We start from the raw sequence: 13,939 nt of genomic DNA, 5'->3' as shown, positions 1-13,939 counted from the left end.
ACGACGGATCTCCGGTCTCGGATCCGGAGGGAATCCGCGCGGAGACCCGCGCCTATTACGGGGCTCTGTTCTCTCCGGATCCGTCCAGCGAGGACGCGCGCGGAGTTTTGTGGGAGGACCTGCCGAAGGTCGGCCTGGAGGGCGCCGAAAAACTGGACGCTCCTCTGAGTTTGGAGGAGCTGTCCGGCGCCCTCCGCCAGCTCTCCAGGGGGAAGTCCCCGGGGCTGGACGGGCTGACCGTGGAGTTCCACAGGGCGTTCTGGGGCGTCCTGGGGGGCGACTACGTGCGGGTCCTGGGGGAATGTCTGGCGACCGGGGAGATGCCCCTCTCGTGGCGCAGGGCGGTGATCGTCCTGCTGCCTAAGAGGGGTGATCTCCGCCTCCTCAAGAACTGGCGCCCGGTCTCCCTCCTCAGCACGGATTACAAAATCTTCGCCAGGGCCATGTCTGTTCGCCTTGGCGCCGTGCTGGCCCGCATGATCCATCCCGACCAGTCCTACACGGTCCCGGGCCGGACCGTTCACGATAACATCCATCTGGTCCGGGACCTGGTCCACCATTCCCAGAGGGCTGGTCTGTCGGTCGCCTTCCTTTCCCTGGATCAGGAGAAGGCGTTCGACAGGGTGGATCACGAGTATCTTTTCGGGACTCTGCGCGCTTTCGGGTTCGGGACGCATTTCGTCGCCCGGATCCGACTTCTGTACGCTGCCGCGGAGTGTCTGATTAAAGTTAACGGGTCCTTGACGGCGCCCCTTCGCTTCGGGAGGGGGGTGCGTCAGGGATGCCCCATGTCCGGCCAGTTATATGCCATTTGCGTGGAGCCTTTCCTGCGCCTCTTGCGGAAGAGGTTGGCGGGATTGGCTCTGCGAGGGCCGGGCGTGGAGGTGGTCCTCTCGGCTTACGCCGATGACGTGCTCCTCGTGGTCACGGATCCCGTTGACTTGCGGAGGATGCGGGAATGCCAGCAGATTTACTCGGACGCATCCTCCGCCAGGATCAACTGGGGGAAATGTTCTGGACTCCTGGTGGGTCAGTGGCAGGTGGACTCTCTGCCGGAGGAGTTCGGGCCCTTCGCCTGGAGCACCACGCACCTCCTCTACTTGGGAGTCTACCTCAGCCCGGCCGAGGACGCCTGGCCGGCGAACTGGCACGAGCTGGAGGCCAAAGTCACCGCTCGCTTAGGACGCTGGACAGGATTGCTCCGAGTGTTGTCCTACAGGGGTCGGGCGTTGGTCATAAACCAACTGGTGGCCGCCATGTTGTGGTACCGGTTGGTTACTCTGATCCCCCCCCCTGCGTTTGTCGCCAAGATACAGAAGAAGCTCGTCGACTTCTTCTGGAACAACAGGATACACTGGGTCGCTGCCGCGGTTCTGAGTCTCCCGCTTAGGGAGGGCGGTCAGGCGCTGGTGTGCCTTCGCACCCAGGCTGCGACTTTCCGTCTTCAGACGCTGCAGAGATACCTGTACGTCGAGAATCCTCCGAGATGGTGTGCGCTGGCGACGCATTTCTTCCGCCAGCTGCACGGCCTCAATTACGACACGCAGCTCCTGTTTCTGAAAGTGGGCGGCAGGCGTGCCAGCCTGCAGGAGCTGCCTGTCTTTTACCAGGAACTGCTATGGGTTTGGAACTCCGTCGCCTCCAGGCGGAGCTCTCCCCCGTCAGGAGCGGCGGCTGTCCTCCGGGAGCCGCTGTTCAGGAATCCGCACCTCCACGTCCGCGAGTTCGGGTGGCTGGCGGAGCGCAGGGCTGTGCCTGGCAGGGTGACTAGAGTCGGGGACCTACTCGATGGCGGGGGAGCGGGCTGGATGGCGCCAGAGGAGCTGGCGCGACGCATGTCGTGGGACGACGTCCGGCTCGCGGTCGGCGCCATCGGGGCGGTGAAAGCGATGTTGCCCCCCGACGCCACGAGGTGTGTCGAGGCGGCTCGGGCGCGTGGGGAGATCCCGTCCGAGCTTACTCCCGTTCGGACGGAATTCCTTATCGGCGCCTCGCCCCGAAACTCCCCTCGGGGATCGGTGCCTCACAACTTGAGCCGTCTCGAGGAAATACCCTCCGTGCTTTTTCATTCTGCGCGGAGGGGTTTCCTGTACGGGCTGCTCTTGCACACCTTCCACTTTGCCATCTTCGCCTGCCGTCCGGACACGCCGTGGCGTGCCGTTTTACCTCCGGACGGAGACGGAGGTCCCCAATGGGGGTCTCTCTATGCGGGAGTCCTCCCTTGTTCTATCGGGGACTTGGCCTGGAGGGTGTTGCACAGGGCAGTTCCGTGCAATAGATTTTTAAATAGGTTCACGGACTCCCAGACCGCCTGTTTGTTTTGCGGTCTGGAGGAGTCCGTGTTCCACGTATACATGGGGTGTGAGAGGTTGCAGCCCCTCTTCCATTTTTTGAAGGGGCTGCTCCTCAAATTTTGGTTGCACTTCAGTCCCACGCTCCTGATCTACGGTCACCCCGTGCGGAGGGGAGCGGGCAGGTTGGAGGACCTCCTCGTGGGCCTGCTCCTGGGCCTGGCCAAGAAAGCCATTAATCGGTCCAGGCAGCGGGCGGTCGAGGGGGTCGTCCGGCCTGATTGCCTCCCGCCCTTCCGCGGCCATGTTCGCGCCCGGGTGGCCCTGGAGATGGAGCACGCGGTCTCCACCGGCACGCTCGAGCAATTTCGTGACCGGTGGGCGCCGCGGGGACTGGAGTGCATAATAGGTCCAAATGACCAAATTTTAATTTAATTTCTGATTTGTGTTTTTTAAAAGTTACTGGTTTTTTAGTTATATTTGTTTTTTGATTTGATTGATTTAACACAAGAGGAGAGACTAGGACAATTAACAGAGGAGACTGACAAGTGAAGGTGCTCAGTCTGTTCCTTGCTGCCTGTGGAGCAGGTTGTGCTGTTGCTGTTCCTGCTGCTTAGGAGGTGGTGGTTGCCTTGGCCTGGGAGTGGAGAGGAAGGAGTGACCCCAGGCCACCACTACCAGCAACCTAAAATCATCTACAGAGGTGCCTGGAGAGGGAGGAGTAGAGGACAGAGGAGGAGGCCAGTTTTACAACTACAGGAGGCCTTCCATCACTGCCTCCCAACTTGGCCTCCAGCCCAGGAGAGGGAGAGAGGGAGAGAGGACTCGAACAGCTCCACTTGGAAGGAGGGGAGGAGCTGCAATTCCAAACATCTGCAGGTGGGTGTCCTTGTGTATTCCCCCCTAAAGACTTTTGCATTCTAGGCGGGGGGAGGAAAAGAAGACGGTCCGAAGGCCTGGCCTGGGTTGGCTGGAGCCTGCCCGGGTGAAGCTGCTTTTCCTGCTCACCAAAAAGACCTGGTGTGGGCTGAACCTGGGCTGTCTCCAGTCTGCCCAGGCGAAGACATCTTCTCCCCCTGCCCGAAGACCACCTTAAGAGACTTTGCTTTTCCATCGGGGGAGTACACCCAGCCGACGCCCACCCACCGACCAACACCTTTAAGTGGGGACCCTGCCTTTGCGGCCCCCCCTTCTTCCCATCCCCCTCTTTCTCTCCCCTTGTCCTCACTCTGCCTCTCCAAAAGGCACCTCTTTTTTATTTTCCAATTGACCCATTGAGCAGAGGGAAGGAAGGGCCCCCCTCCCAATTAATACCATCAAGGGGAGAGGCGGGCCAGTTAATTTACACTCCCTCTGCTCTGGGAAAGACATAAATTACCAAGGCCATTGAACATCTTGGGGCCTGTGACTTTTTGGGGTGTGTGTGGCTCTTCCTGAAAACCACCCCACGATGGCGAGCACTTCTTCGGCGGCGACGGGGCCGGCGATGACATACGCGGCGGCGGCGGCCAAAGCCTCGGCCGCTCCCGCTGCTGCCGCTGCCCCGTCGCCGTTCCGATTGATGACCGTCAAGCTCGGGGTGAAGAGCTACACCCACCCCGACATGACTATTGAGGCGTGCGTCAAGGCTATGGCCGGGGTTGTCGGCCCACCGGCCATAGTCGCCGCCTCAAAAATGTATGGGAAGGCTGTCTTCTTCCTGCAGTCCGAGCGGGCGGTGGCCCTGGCCATCGCTCAGGGGCTCACCGTGGGCGGGACTTTCCTGCCGGTGGACCCGCTGGAGGCCACCGCGCAGAGGGTCGTTCTGTCGAACGTCCCGCCCTATATCACCGGTGAGCTCCTCCCCCCCCACCTACGTCAACTCGGGGAGGTGAGGTCGGGCATTTCCCCGATCCCGCTCGGGCTCCGGGAAGGCAGCCTTCGCCATGTCTTCTCCTTCCGGCGCCAAGCCTTCGTTCAGCTGGCGCGGGAGGGGGAGACGGACGGGGCTTTCACGGTCCTCCACGGGGGGACCCCGTACCGCGTCTTTTGGACCACGGACGGCGTGCGGTGCCACGCCTGTAGGGAGGTGGGGCACGTGCGGAAAAACTGCCCCGCCTCCAAGGCCGCCAAGTCATCCGGCGCGGCCAAGGCTGGCGCCGCCGCCGCTCCTCCCTCCGGGTCTAGCCGCGCTCCCTCCCAAACAAAAGCTAACGGGGCGCGGTCGTCGTCGGAGGCCATCGTCGTCCAGGCCTCCGGCGGGGGGGAGGAGGGATGTCCGGTCGGGAAAAAGGCGCTGGGGAAAAATAAACACCGTAGGGTGGGTCCCCCCGAGGAGGGCGTACCCTTTAACATGGACCCCCTGACGCCCGAGAGCATCGCGGCGCTGATAGTGGAGTGCGGAGCGGGGGGGGACCCCGTGCCTGAGCCCGCGGCCGTGACCGCCGAGGCGGGACCGCCAGAACCTGCGGCCGGGCTTGGGTCCGGGGGACCCAAAGAACTCGCTCCTCTGGAAGGAGCAGGGGAGGCCCCTGAAGACATGGAGGCCTCCCTCTACCCCTCCGCGCTCAAGCGAAGGCGCGACTCCCGGGACGAGGGGGGGGACAGGGAGGTGGAAGGCCCCTCCGGTCAGGGGGAGTCGTCGCCCGCCGCAGACACTGCGCCCCACCCCACCGCTGACACTACTACGGGCGAACGGCAGGGGTCGCCTGTCCCTGGGGAAGCTGAGGCAGAAGCGTCTGCCCGGCTCGTGCCTCCCGGGGATGGGGACGAGACCCTGCCCGTGGGGGGGGTCGCGGGACGACCAGCGGCGGGGACGGATCCTTTGTCGGTGGCGTTACCCCTCGACGGGTCGGGCGGCCAGGGGACCGGGCCGGGCGAGTCGTCCGACGATGAGCTCGCCCAGAGAGGCCCGGACCTTTCCCAGGTGCTGCTCGACTTCGTCGAGGTGTGCGGGAAAATTACCCCGTCTGCTGGGTCGGAGGCCGGTGGCGTGGCGGAGGGGGACCCTCCGTTTGTGTCTCCGGCGCCGGGCGACTTGGAGACGATCGGGTACGCGTGTTCTCCCGTCTCTCCGGTCTCTCCGGTCGTTCCGGCGCCTGGGGCGGAGGGGGTCTCCGGGCCGCCGCCGCCTTCTGGCCCGGCCCTCCTAAAGGAGCCCGGGGGGGAATCCTCCGCTACCGATCCTGGGGGTGGGATCGGGGCGGAGGCGGGGCCGGCTGTCGCGGCCGGGCCGCCCGACGCGCACTGCGTGGCGGACGGTTCGGCCGCCGGCGGCGACCCCCCGGAGGAGGACGGGGACTCGGTGGTGGGGGCGGAGGAAGACTTAGAGTCCATCGCCGACGAGGCGATGGATGACCTCGCGCCCCTCGCCGGGACCCCCCTCGTTCTTATTCCCATCAGGGAGCTCCGGGAATTTGTGGCCACGAGCCAGGGTCGCCGCAGGACCCAGCAGGCCCTCGACAGATGGTCGGGGCTGGCGCTGCTCGTCGGGTCGGCCCGCGTCGCCTACAAGACAATGGGTGCGGACGCGGGCGTGAGCCCGTCCGAGCTGTGTCGGTTCCGAGCATTCCTCACCGGGCTGCTAAGGGAGTGGCGGTCGACTAGCGGCCGCCCTCCCTTCCCCCGTTAGTTTTAAGTAGGGGTTGGTTGTGCTTCTGAAATGAAGATAACCATAGCCAGCCTCAACGTCAACGGCAGCAGGGAGGCTAGCCGCAGATTTAATAATTTTTCGGTCCTTCGGGACGGGAAGTATGCGGTGTGCTTCCTGCAAGAAACCCACACCGTTCCGGGAGACGAGGCTACGTGGCTCCTGGAGTGGCAAGGAGGGGTCAACATGAGTCACCTCTCCAGTGTTTCCAGTGGGGTGGCTATCTTGTTGGCCCCGCATTTTCAGCCGGAGATCTTGGGGGTCAAGGAGCTCGTGCCGGGCCGCTTGCTCCAGGTCACCGTTCGCCTGGGGGGCGTGCCGTTCCATCTAGTGAACGTGTACGCCCCTCGGGCCGGTGCGCAGCAAGCGCGCTTCTTTGAAGAAGTGTCCACTCTTTTGGGCTCCGTCGACGCGGGCGAGTGCGTCGTCCTCGGGGGGGATTTTAATTGTACCCTCGAGGCGAGGGACCGCACGGGTACCCAGCCGAGCCCGGCGTCGGTGGGGAAGTTGAGGGACCTGGTCGGGTCCCTCGACTTGGTGGACGTCTGGCGTAATCTTCATCCCGACTCCAGCGCCTTCACTTTTGTGAGGTCTGGGGGAGGAGCGTCCAGGATCGACCGCCTCTACATTTCCCGGGCGTACGTCTCCTGCGTTCCGGCGGCTTCCGTGCGGCCAGTGCCGTGCACGGACCACCACCTGGTGTGGGCGGAGCTCGTGCCGCCGCGCGCCGGGGGGCGGTCCGCGTACTGGCACTTTAACAACCTGCTGCTGGAGGACGCGCGGTTCCGGGATTCGTTCGGTCTTTTCTGGGCCGGCTGGAGAAGGAAGCAGGGGGGCTTCCCCTCCTTGAGGCTATGGTGGGATGTGGGCAAGGCTCACATCCGTCTCTTCTGTCAGGAGTACGCGAAGGGGTCGACCAAGAGGCGGGAGGCCCGGGTCGGGCGGTTGGAGAAGGAGGTGCTCGACCTGGAGTCCCGTCTCGGTCAAGTCGCCGAGGACCCGGCCCTGCGGCTGGCGTACGAAGAGAAGAAGGGCGCGCTGAAGGACCTGCGGCTCGTCGGGTCCCGAGGCGCGTACGTGAGGTCGCGGATCCAGTTCCTGCGGGACCTGGACCGCGGCTCCCCCTTCTTCTACTCGCTGGAAAAAAGACGGGGGGTCCGTAAGCAGCTTTTGGAGCTGCTGGCCGACGACGGATCTCCGGTCTCGGATCCGGAGGGAATCCGCGCGGAGACCCGCGCCTATTACGGGGCTCTGTTCTCTCCGGATCCGTCCAGCGAGGACGCGCGCGGAGTTTTGTGGGAGGACCTGCCGAAGGTCGGCCTGGAGGGCGCCGAAAAACTGGACGCTCCTCTGAGTTTGGAGGAGCTGTCCGGCGCCCTCCGCCAGCTCTCCAGGGGGAAGTCCCCGGGGCTGGACGGGCTGACCGTGGAGTTCCACAGGGCGTTCTGGGGCGTCCTGGGGGGCGACTACGTGCGGGTCCTGGGGGAATGTCTGGCGACCGGGGAGATGCCCCTCTCGTGGCGCAGGGCGGTGATCGTCCTGCTGCCTAAGAGGGGTGATCTCCGCCTCCTCAAGAACTGGCGCCCGGTCTCCCTCCTCAGCACGGATTACAAAATCTTCGCCAGGGCCATGTCTGTTCGCCTTGGCGCCGTGCTGGCCCGCATGATCCATCCCGACCAGTCCTACACGGTCCCGGGCCGGACCGTTCACGATAACATCCATCTGGTCCGGGACCTGGTCCACCATTCCCAGAGGGCTGGTCTGTCGGTCGCCTTCCTTTCCCTGGATCAGGAGAAGGCGTTCGACAGGGTGGATCACGAGTATCTTTTCGGGACTCTGCGCGCTTTCGGGTTCGGGACGCATTTCGTCGCCCGGATCCGACTTCTGTACGCTGCCGCGGAGTGTCTGATTAAAGTTAACGGGTCCTTGACGGCGCCCCTTCGCTTCGGGAGGGGGGTGCGTCAGGGATGCCCCATGTCCGGCCAGTTATATGCCATTTGCGTGGAGCCTTTCCTGCGCCTCTTGCGGAAGAGGTTGGCGGGATTGGCTCTGCGAGGGCCGGGCGTGGAGGTGGTCCTCTCGGCTTACGCCGATGACGTGCTCCTCGTGGTCACGGATCCCGTTGACTTGCGGAGGATGCGGGAATGCCAGCAGATTTACTCGGACGCATCCTCCGCCAGGATCAACTGGGGGAAATGTTCTGGACTCCTGGTGGGTCAGTGGCAGGTGGACTCTCTGCCGGAGGAGTTCGGGCCCTTCGCCTGGAGCACCACGCACCTCCTCTACTTGGGAGTCTACCTCAGCCCGGCCGAGGACGCCTGGCCGGCGAACTGGCACGAGCTGGAGGCCAAAGTCACCGCTCGCTTAGGACGCTGGACAGGATTGCTCCGAGTGTTGTCCTACAGGGGTCGGGCGTTGGTCATAAACCAACTGGTGGCCGCCATGTTGTGGTACCGGTTGGTTACTCTGATCCCCCCCCCTGCGTTTGTCGCCAAGATACAGAAGAAGCTCGTCGACTTCTTCTGGAACAACAGGATGCACTGGGTCGCTGCCGCGGTTCTGAGTCTCCCGCTTAGGGAGGGCGGTCAGGCGCTGGTGTGCCTTCGCACCCAGGCTGCGACTTTCCGTCTTCAGACGCTGCAGAGATACCTGTACGTCGAGAATCCTCCGAGATGGTGTGCGCTGGCGACGTATTTCTTCCGCCAGCTGCACGGCCTCAATTACGACACGCAGCTCCTGTTTCTGAAAGTGGGCGGCAGGCGTGCCAGCCTGCAGGAGCTGCCTGTCTTTTACCAGGAACTGCTATGGGTTTGGAACTCCGTCGCCTCCAGGCGGAGCTCTCCCCCGTCAGGAGCGGCGGCTGTCCTCCGGGAGCCGCTGTTCAGGAATCCGCACCTCCACGTCCGCGAGTTCGGGTGGCTGGCGGAGCGCAGGGCTGTGCCTGGCAGGGTGACTAGAGTCGGGGACCTACTCGATGGCGGGGGAGCGGGCTGGATGGCGCCAGAGGAGCTGGCGCGACGCATGTCGTGGGACGACGTCCGGCTCGCGGTCGGCGCCATCGGGGCGGTGAAAGCGATGTTGCCCCCCGACGCCACGAGGTGTGTCGAGGCGGCTCGGGCGCGTGGGGAGATCCCGTCCGAGCTTACTCCCGTTCGGACGGAATTCCTTATCGGCGCCTCGCCCCGAAACTCCCCTCGGGGATCGGTGCCTCACAACTTGAGCCGTCTCGAGGAAATACCCTCCGTGCTTTTTCATTCTGCGCGGAGGGGTTTCCTGTACGGGCTGCTCTTGCACACCTTCCACTTTGCCATCTTCGCCTGCCGTCCGGACACGCCGTGGCGTGCCGTTTTACCTCCGGACGGAGACGGAGGTCCCCAATGGGGGTCTCTCTATGCGGGAGTCCTCCCTTGTTCTATCGGGGACTTGGCTTGGAGTGTGTTGCACAGGGCAGTTCCGTGCAATAGATTTTTAAATAGGTTCACGGACTCCCAGACCGCCTGTTTGTTTTGCGGTCTGGAGGAGTCCGTGTTCCACGTATATATGGGGTGTGAGAGGTTGCAGCCCCTCTTCCATTTTTTGAAGGGGCTGCTCCTCAAGTTTTGGTTGCACTTCAGTCCCACGCTCCTGATCTACGGTCACCCCGTGCGGAGTGGAGCGGGCAGGTTGGAGGACCTCCTCGTGGGCCTGCTCCTGGGCCTGGCCAAGAAAGCCATTAATCGGTCCAGGCAGCGGGCGGTCGAGGGGGTCGTCCGGCCAGATTGCCTCCCGCCCTTCCGCGGCCACGTTCGCGCCCGGGTGGCCCTGGAGATGGAGCACGCGGTCTCCGCCGGCACGCTCGAGCAATTTCGTGACCGGTGGGCGCCGCGGGGACTGGAGTGCATAATAGGTCCAAATGACCAAATTTTAATTTAATTTCGGATTGAGTTTTTAAAAGTTACTGGTTTTTTAGTTATATTTGTTTTTTGATTTGATTTGATTTAACACAAGAGGAGAGACTAGGACAATTAACAAAGGAACAAACAAGTGAAGGTGCCATCTAGAGGTTACAAAAAGGAACTGACTGGCACCCTCACAGGACCCCCTCCCCAAGGAACGGCTCCTGACGTGTTGCAGCAGTGAGAGGAGAAGGCTGTGCTGTGGCTGTTGCTGAGCTCCTGCTGCTGTGGGGAGCACCACCACAACTACCGGGTGCCTGGAGAGGACGGAGGAGAGGACAGAGGAGGAGGCCAGCCCTACTACAACAAGAGGCCAACTTCCATCACTGCCTCCAACTTGGTCTCCAGTGAGGGAGAGAGGAAGACTTGGAACAATTAACACAGGAGACGAGGACAATTAGAGCTCATTCTCTTCCAGCTCTGAGTGGAGAAGGCTGTGCTGCTGAGCTGCTCCTGCTGCTGTGGGGAGAGAGTGTGTGGTTGCCTTGGCCTGGGAGTAGAGTGGAAGGAAGGAGTGACCCCAGGCCACCACTACCAGCAACCTAGCTACAACCAACCAACATCATCTACAGAGGTGCCTGGAGAGGGAGGAGTAGAGGACAGAGGAGGAGGCCAGCTTTACAACTGGAGAGGCCTTCCATCACTGCCTCCCATTTGGCCTCCAGCCCAGGAGAGGGAGAGAGGGAGAGAATACCACTCCATTACAACTCGGAAGGAGGGGAGGAGCTGCTGCTGCATCTTGAACATCTGCAGGTGGGTGTTAGTGCATTCCCCCTTAAAGACTTTGCATTCCAGGCGGGGGGAGAAAAGAAGACAGGCCGGAAGCCTGGCCTGGGTTGGCTGGAGCCTGCCCAGGTGAAGCTTGTTTCCAGCGCATCAAGAAGACCTGGTGTGGGCTGAGCCTGGGCTTTTTCCAGCCTGCCCAGGTGAAGACGTCTTCTCCCCCTGCCCGAAGACCTGCTTAAGACTTTGTTTTCCATCGGGGGAGTGCACCCAGCCGACGCCCACCCACCGACCAACACCTTAAGTGGGGACCCTGCCTTTGCGGCCCCCCCCCTCCTCCTCCTCCTCCTTCCCATCCCCCTCTTTCTCTCTCCTTGTCCTCTCTCTGCCTCTCCAAAAGGCACCTCTTTTTCTTATTTTTTCTAATTACCCATTGAGCAGAGGGAAGGAAGGGCCCCCCTCCCAATTAATACCATCAAGGGGAGAGGCGGGCCAGTTAATTTACACTCCCTCTGCTCTGGGAAAAACATAATAACCGAGGCCATTAACACCTTCAGGCCTGTGACTTTTGGGGTGTGTGTAGCTCTTGTTTAAGATCCACCCCACTATGGCATCTACATCCGCGGCGGCGACGGGGCCGGCGATGACATATGCGGCGGCGGCGGCCAAAGCCTCGGCCGCTCCCGCTGCTGCTGCTGCCCCGTCGCCGTTCCGATTGATGACCATCAAGCTCGGGGTGAAGAGCTACACCCACCCCGACATGACTATTGAGGCGTGCGTCAAGGCTATGGCCGGGGTTGTCGGCCCTCCGGCCATAGTCGCCGCCTCAAAAATGTACGGGAAGGCTGTCTTCTTCCTGCAGTCCGAGCGGGCGGTGGCCCTGGCCATCGCTCAGGGGCTCACCGTGGGCGGGACTTTCCTGCCGGTGGACCCGCTGGAGGCCACCGCGCAGAGGGTCGTTCTGTCGAACGTCCCGCCCTATATCACCGGTGAGCTCCTCCTCCCCCACCTACGTCAACTCGGGGAGGTGAGGTCGGACATTTCCCCGATCCCGCTCGGGCTCCGGGAAGGCAGCCTTCGCCATGTCTTCTCCTTCCGGCGCCAAGCCTTTGTTCAGCTGGCGCGGGAGGGGGAGACGGACGGGGCTTTCACGGTCCTCCACGGGGGGACCCCGTACCGCGTCTTTTGGACCACGGACGGCGTGCGGTGCCACGCCTGTAGGGAGGTGGGGCACGTGCGGAAAAACTGCCCCGCCTCCAAGGCCGCCAAGTCATCCGGCGCGGCCAAGGCTGGCGCCGCCGCCGCTCCTCCCTCCGGGTCTAGCCGCGCCCCCGCTCGATCCAACGCTACCGGGGCGCGGTCGTCGTCGGAGGTCGATGCCATCCTGGCCTCCGGCGGGGGGGAGGAGGGAGGTCCGGTCGCGAAGAAGGCGCTGGGCAAGACTAAACACCGTAGGGTGGGTCCCCCCGTGGAGGGCGTCCCCCACATTATGGAGCCCCTGACGCCGGAGAGCGTCGCCGCGATAATCGCGGAGTGCGGAGGGGGGGGGGGCCCTCGTGGCCGAGCCTGTGGCCACGACCGCCGAGGCGGTAATGCCAGAACCTGCGGCCGGGCTCGGGCCCGGGGGTCCCAAAGAACTCGCTCCTCCAGAAGGAGCAGGGGAGGCCCCTGAAGAAATGGAGGCCTCCCTTTACCCCTCCGCGCTCAAAAGAAGGCGCGACCCCCTGGATGAGGAGGAGGACCGGGAGGAGGAAGGTCCCTCCGGTCGGGGGGAGTCGTCGCCCGCCGCGGGCGCTGCGCCCCACCCCACCGCTGACACCATTACGGGCGAACGGCAGGTGTCGCCTGTCCCTGAGGAGGCTGAGGCAGAAGCGTCTGCCCAGCTCGTGCCTCCCGGGGATGGGGACGAGACCCTGCCCGTGGGGGCGGTCGCGGAACGAGCCGCGGCGGAAATAGATCCACTGCTGGTGGCTTTGCCCCTCGACGGGTCGGGCGGCCGGGGGACCGGGCCGGGCGAGTCCTCTGATGATGAGCTCGCCCAGAGCGGCCCGGACCTTTCCCAGGTGCTGCTCGACTTCGTCGAGGTGTGTGGGAAAATTACCCCATCTGCTGGGTCGGAGGCCGGTGGCGTGGCGGAGGGGGACCCTCCGTCTGTGTCTCCGGCGCCGGGCGACTTGGAGATGATCGGGTACACGTGTTCTCCCGTCTCTCCGGTCTCTCCGGTCGTTCCGGTGCCTGGGGCGGAGGGGGTCTCCGGGCCGCCGCCGCCTTCTGGCCCGGCCCCCCTAAAGGAGCCCGGGGGGGAATCCTCCGCTACCGATCCTGGGGGTGGGATCGGGGCGGAGGCGGGGCCGGCTGTCGCGGCCGGGCCGCCCGACGCGCACTGCGTGGCGGACGGTTCGGCCGCCGGTGGCGACCCCCCGGAGGAGGACGGGGACTCGGTGGTGGGGGCGGAGGAAGACTTAGAGTCCATCGCCGACGAGGCGATGGATGACCTCGCGCCCCTCGCCGGGCCCCCCCTCGTTCTTATTCCCATCAGGGAGCTCCGGGAATTTGTGGCCACGAGCCAGGGTCGCCGCAGGACCCAGCAGGCCCTCGACAGATGGTCGGGGCTGGCGCTGCTCGTCGGGTCGGCCCGCGTCGCCTACAAGACCATGGGTGCGGACGCGGGCGTGAGCCCGTCCGAGCTGTGTCGGTTCCGAGCATTCCTCACCGGGCTGCTAAGGGAGTGGCGGTCGACTAGCGGCCGCCCTCCCTTCCCCCGTTAGTTTTAAGTAGGGGTTGGTTGTGCTTCTGAAATGAAGATAACCATAGCCAGCCTCAACGTCAACGGCAGCAGGGAGGCTAGCCGCAGATTTCATAACTTTTCGGTCCTTCGGGACGGGAAGTATGCGGTGTGCTTCCTGCAAGAAACCCACACCGTTCCGGGAGACGAGGCTACGTGGCTCCTGGAGTGGCAAGGAGGGGTCAACATGAGTCACCTCTCCAGTGTTTCCAGTGGGGTGGCTATCTTGTTGGCCCCGCATTTTCAGCCGGAGATCTTGGGGGTCAAGGAGCTCGTGCCGGGCCGCTTGCTCCAGGTCACCGTTCGCCTGGGGGGCGTGCCGTTCCATCTAGTGAACGTGTACGCCCCTCGGGCCGGTGCGCAGCAAGCGCGCTTCTTTGAAGAAGTGTCCACTCTTTTGGGCTCCGTCGACGCGGGCGAGTGCGTCGTCCTCGGGGGGGATTTTAATTGTACCCTCGAGGCGAGGGACCGCACGGGTACCCAGCCGAGCCCGGCGTCGGTGGGGAAGTTGAGGGACCTGGTCGGGTCCCTCGACTTGGTGGACGTCTGGCGTAATCTTCATCCCGACTCCAGCGCC

The sequence above is a fragment of the Somniosus microcephalus genome, chromosome 24 (assembly GCF_052327205.1).
Source record: "Somniosus microcephalus isolate GS21.2 chromosome 24, FLI_Smic_1.0, whole genome shotgun sequence".
Classification (NCBI taxonomy): domain Eukaryota; kingdom Metazoa; phylum Chordata; class Chondrichthyes; order Squaliformes; family Somniosidae; genus Somniosus; species Somniosus microcephalus.
The sequence above is the reverse complement of the archived record's forward strand: the minus strand, read 5'-3'. Positions refer to the sequence as shown.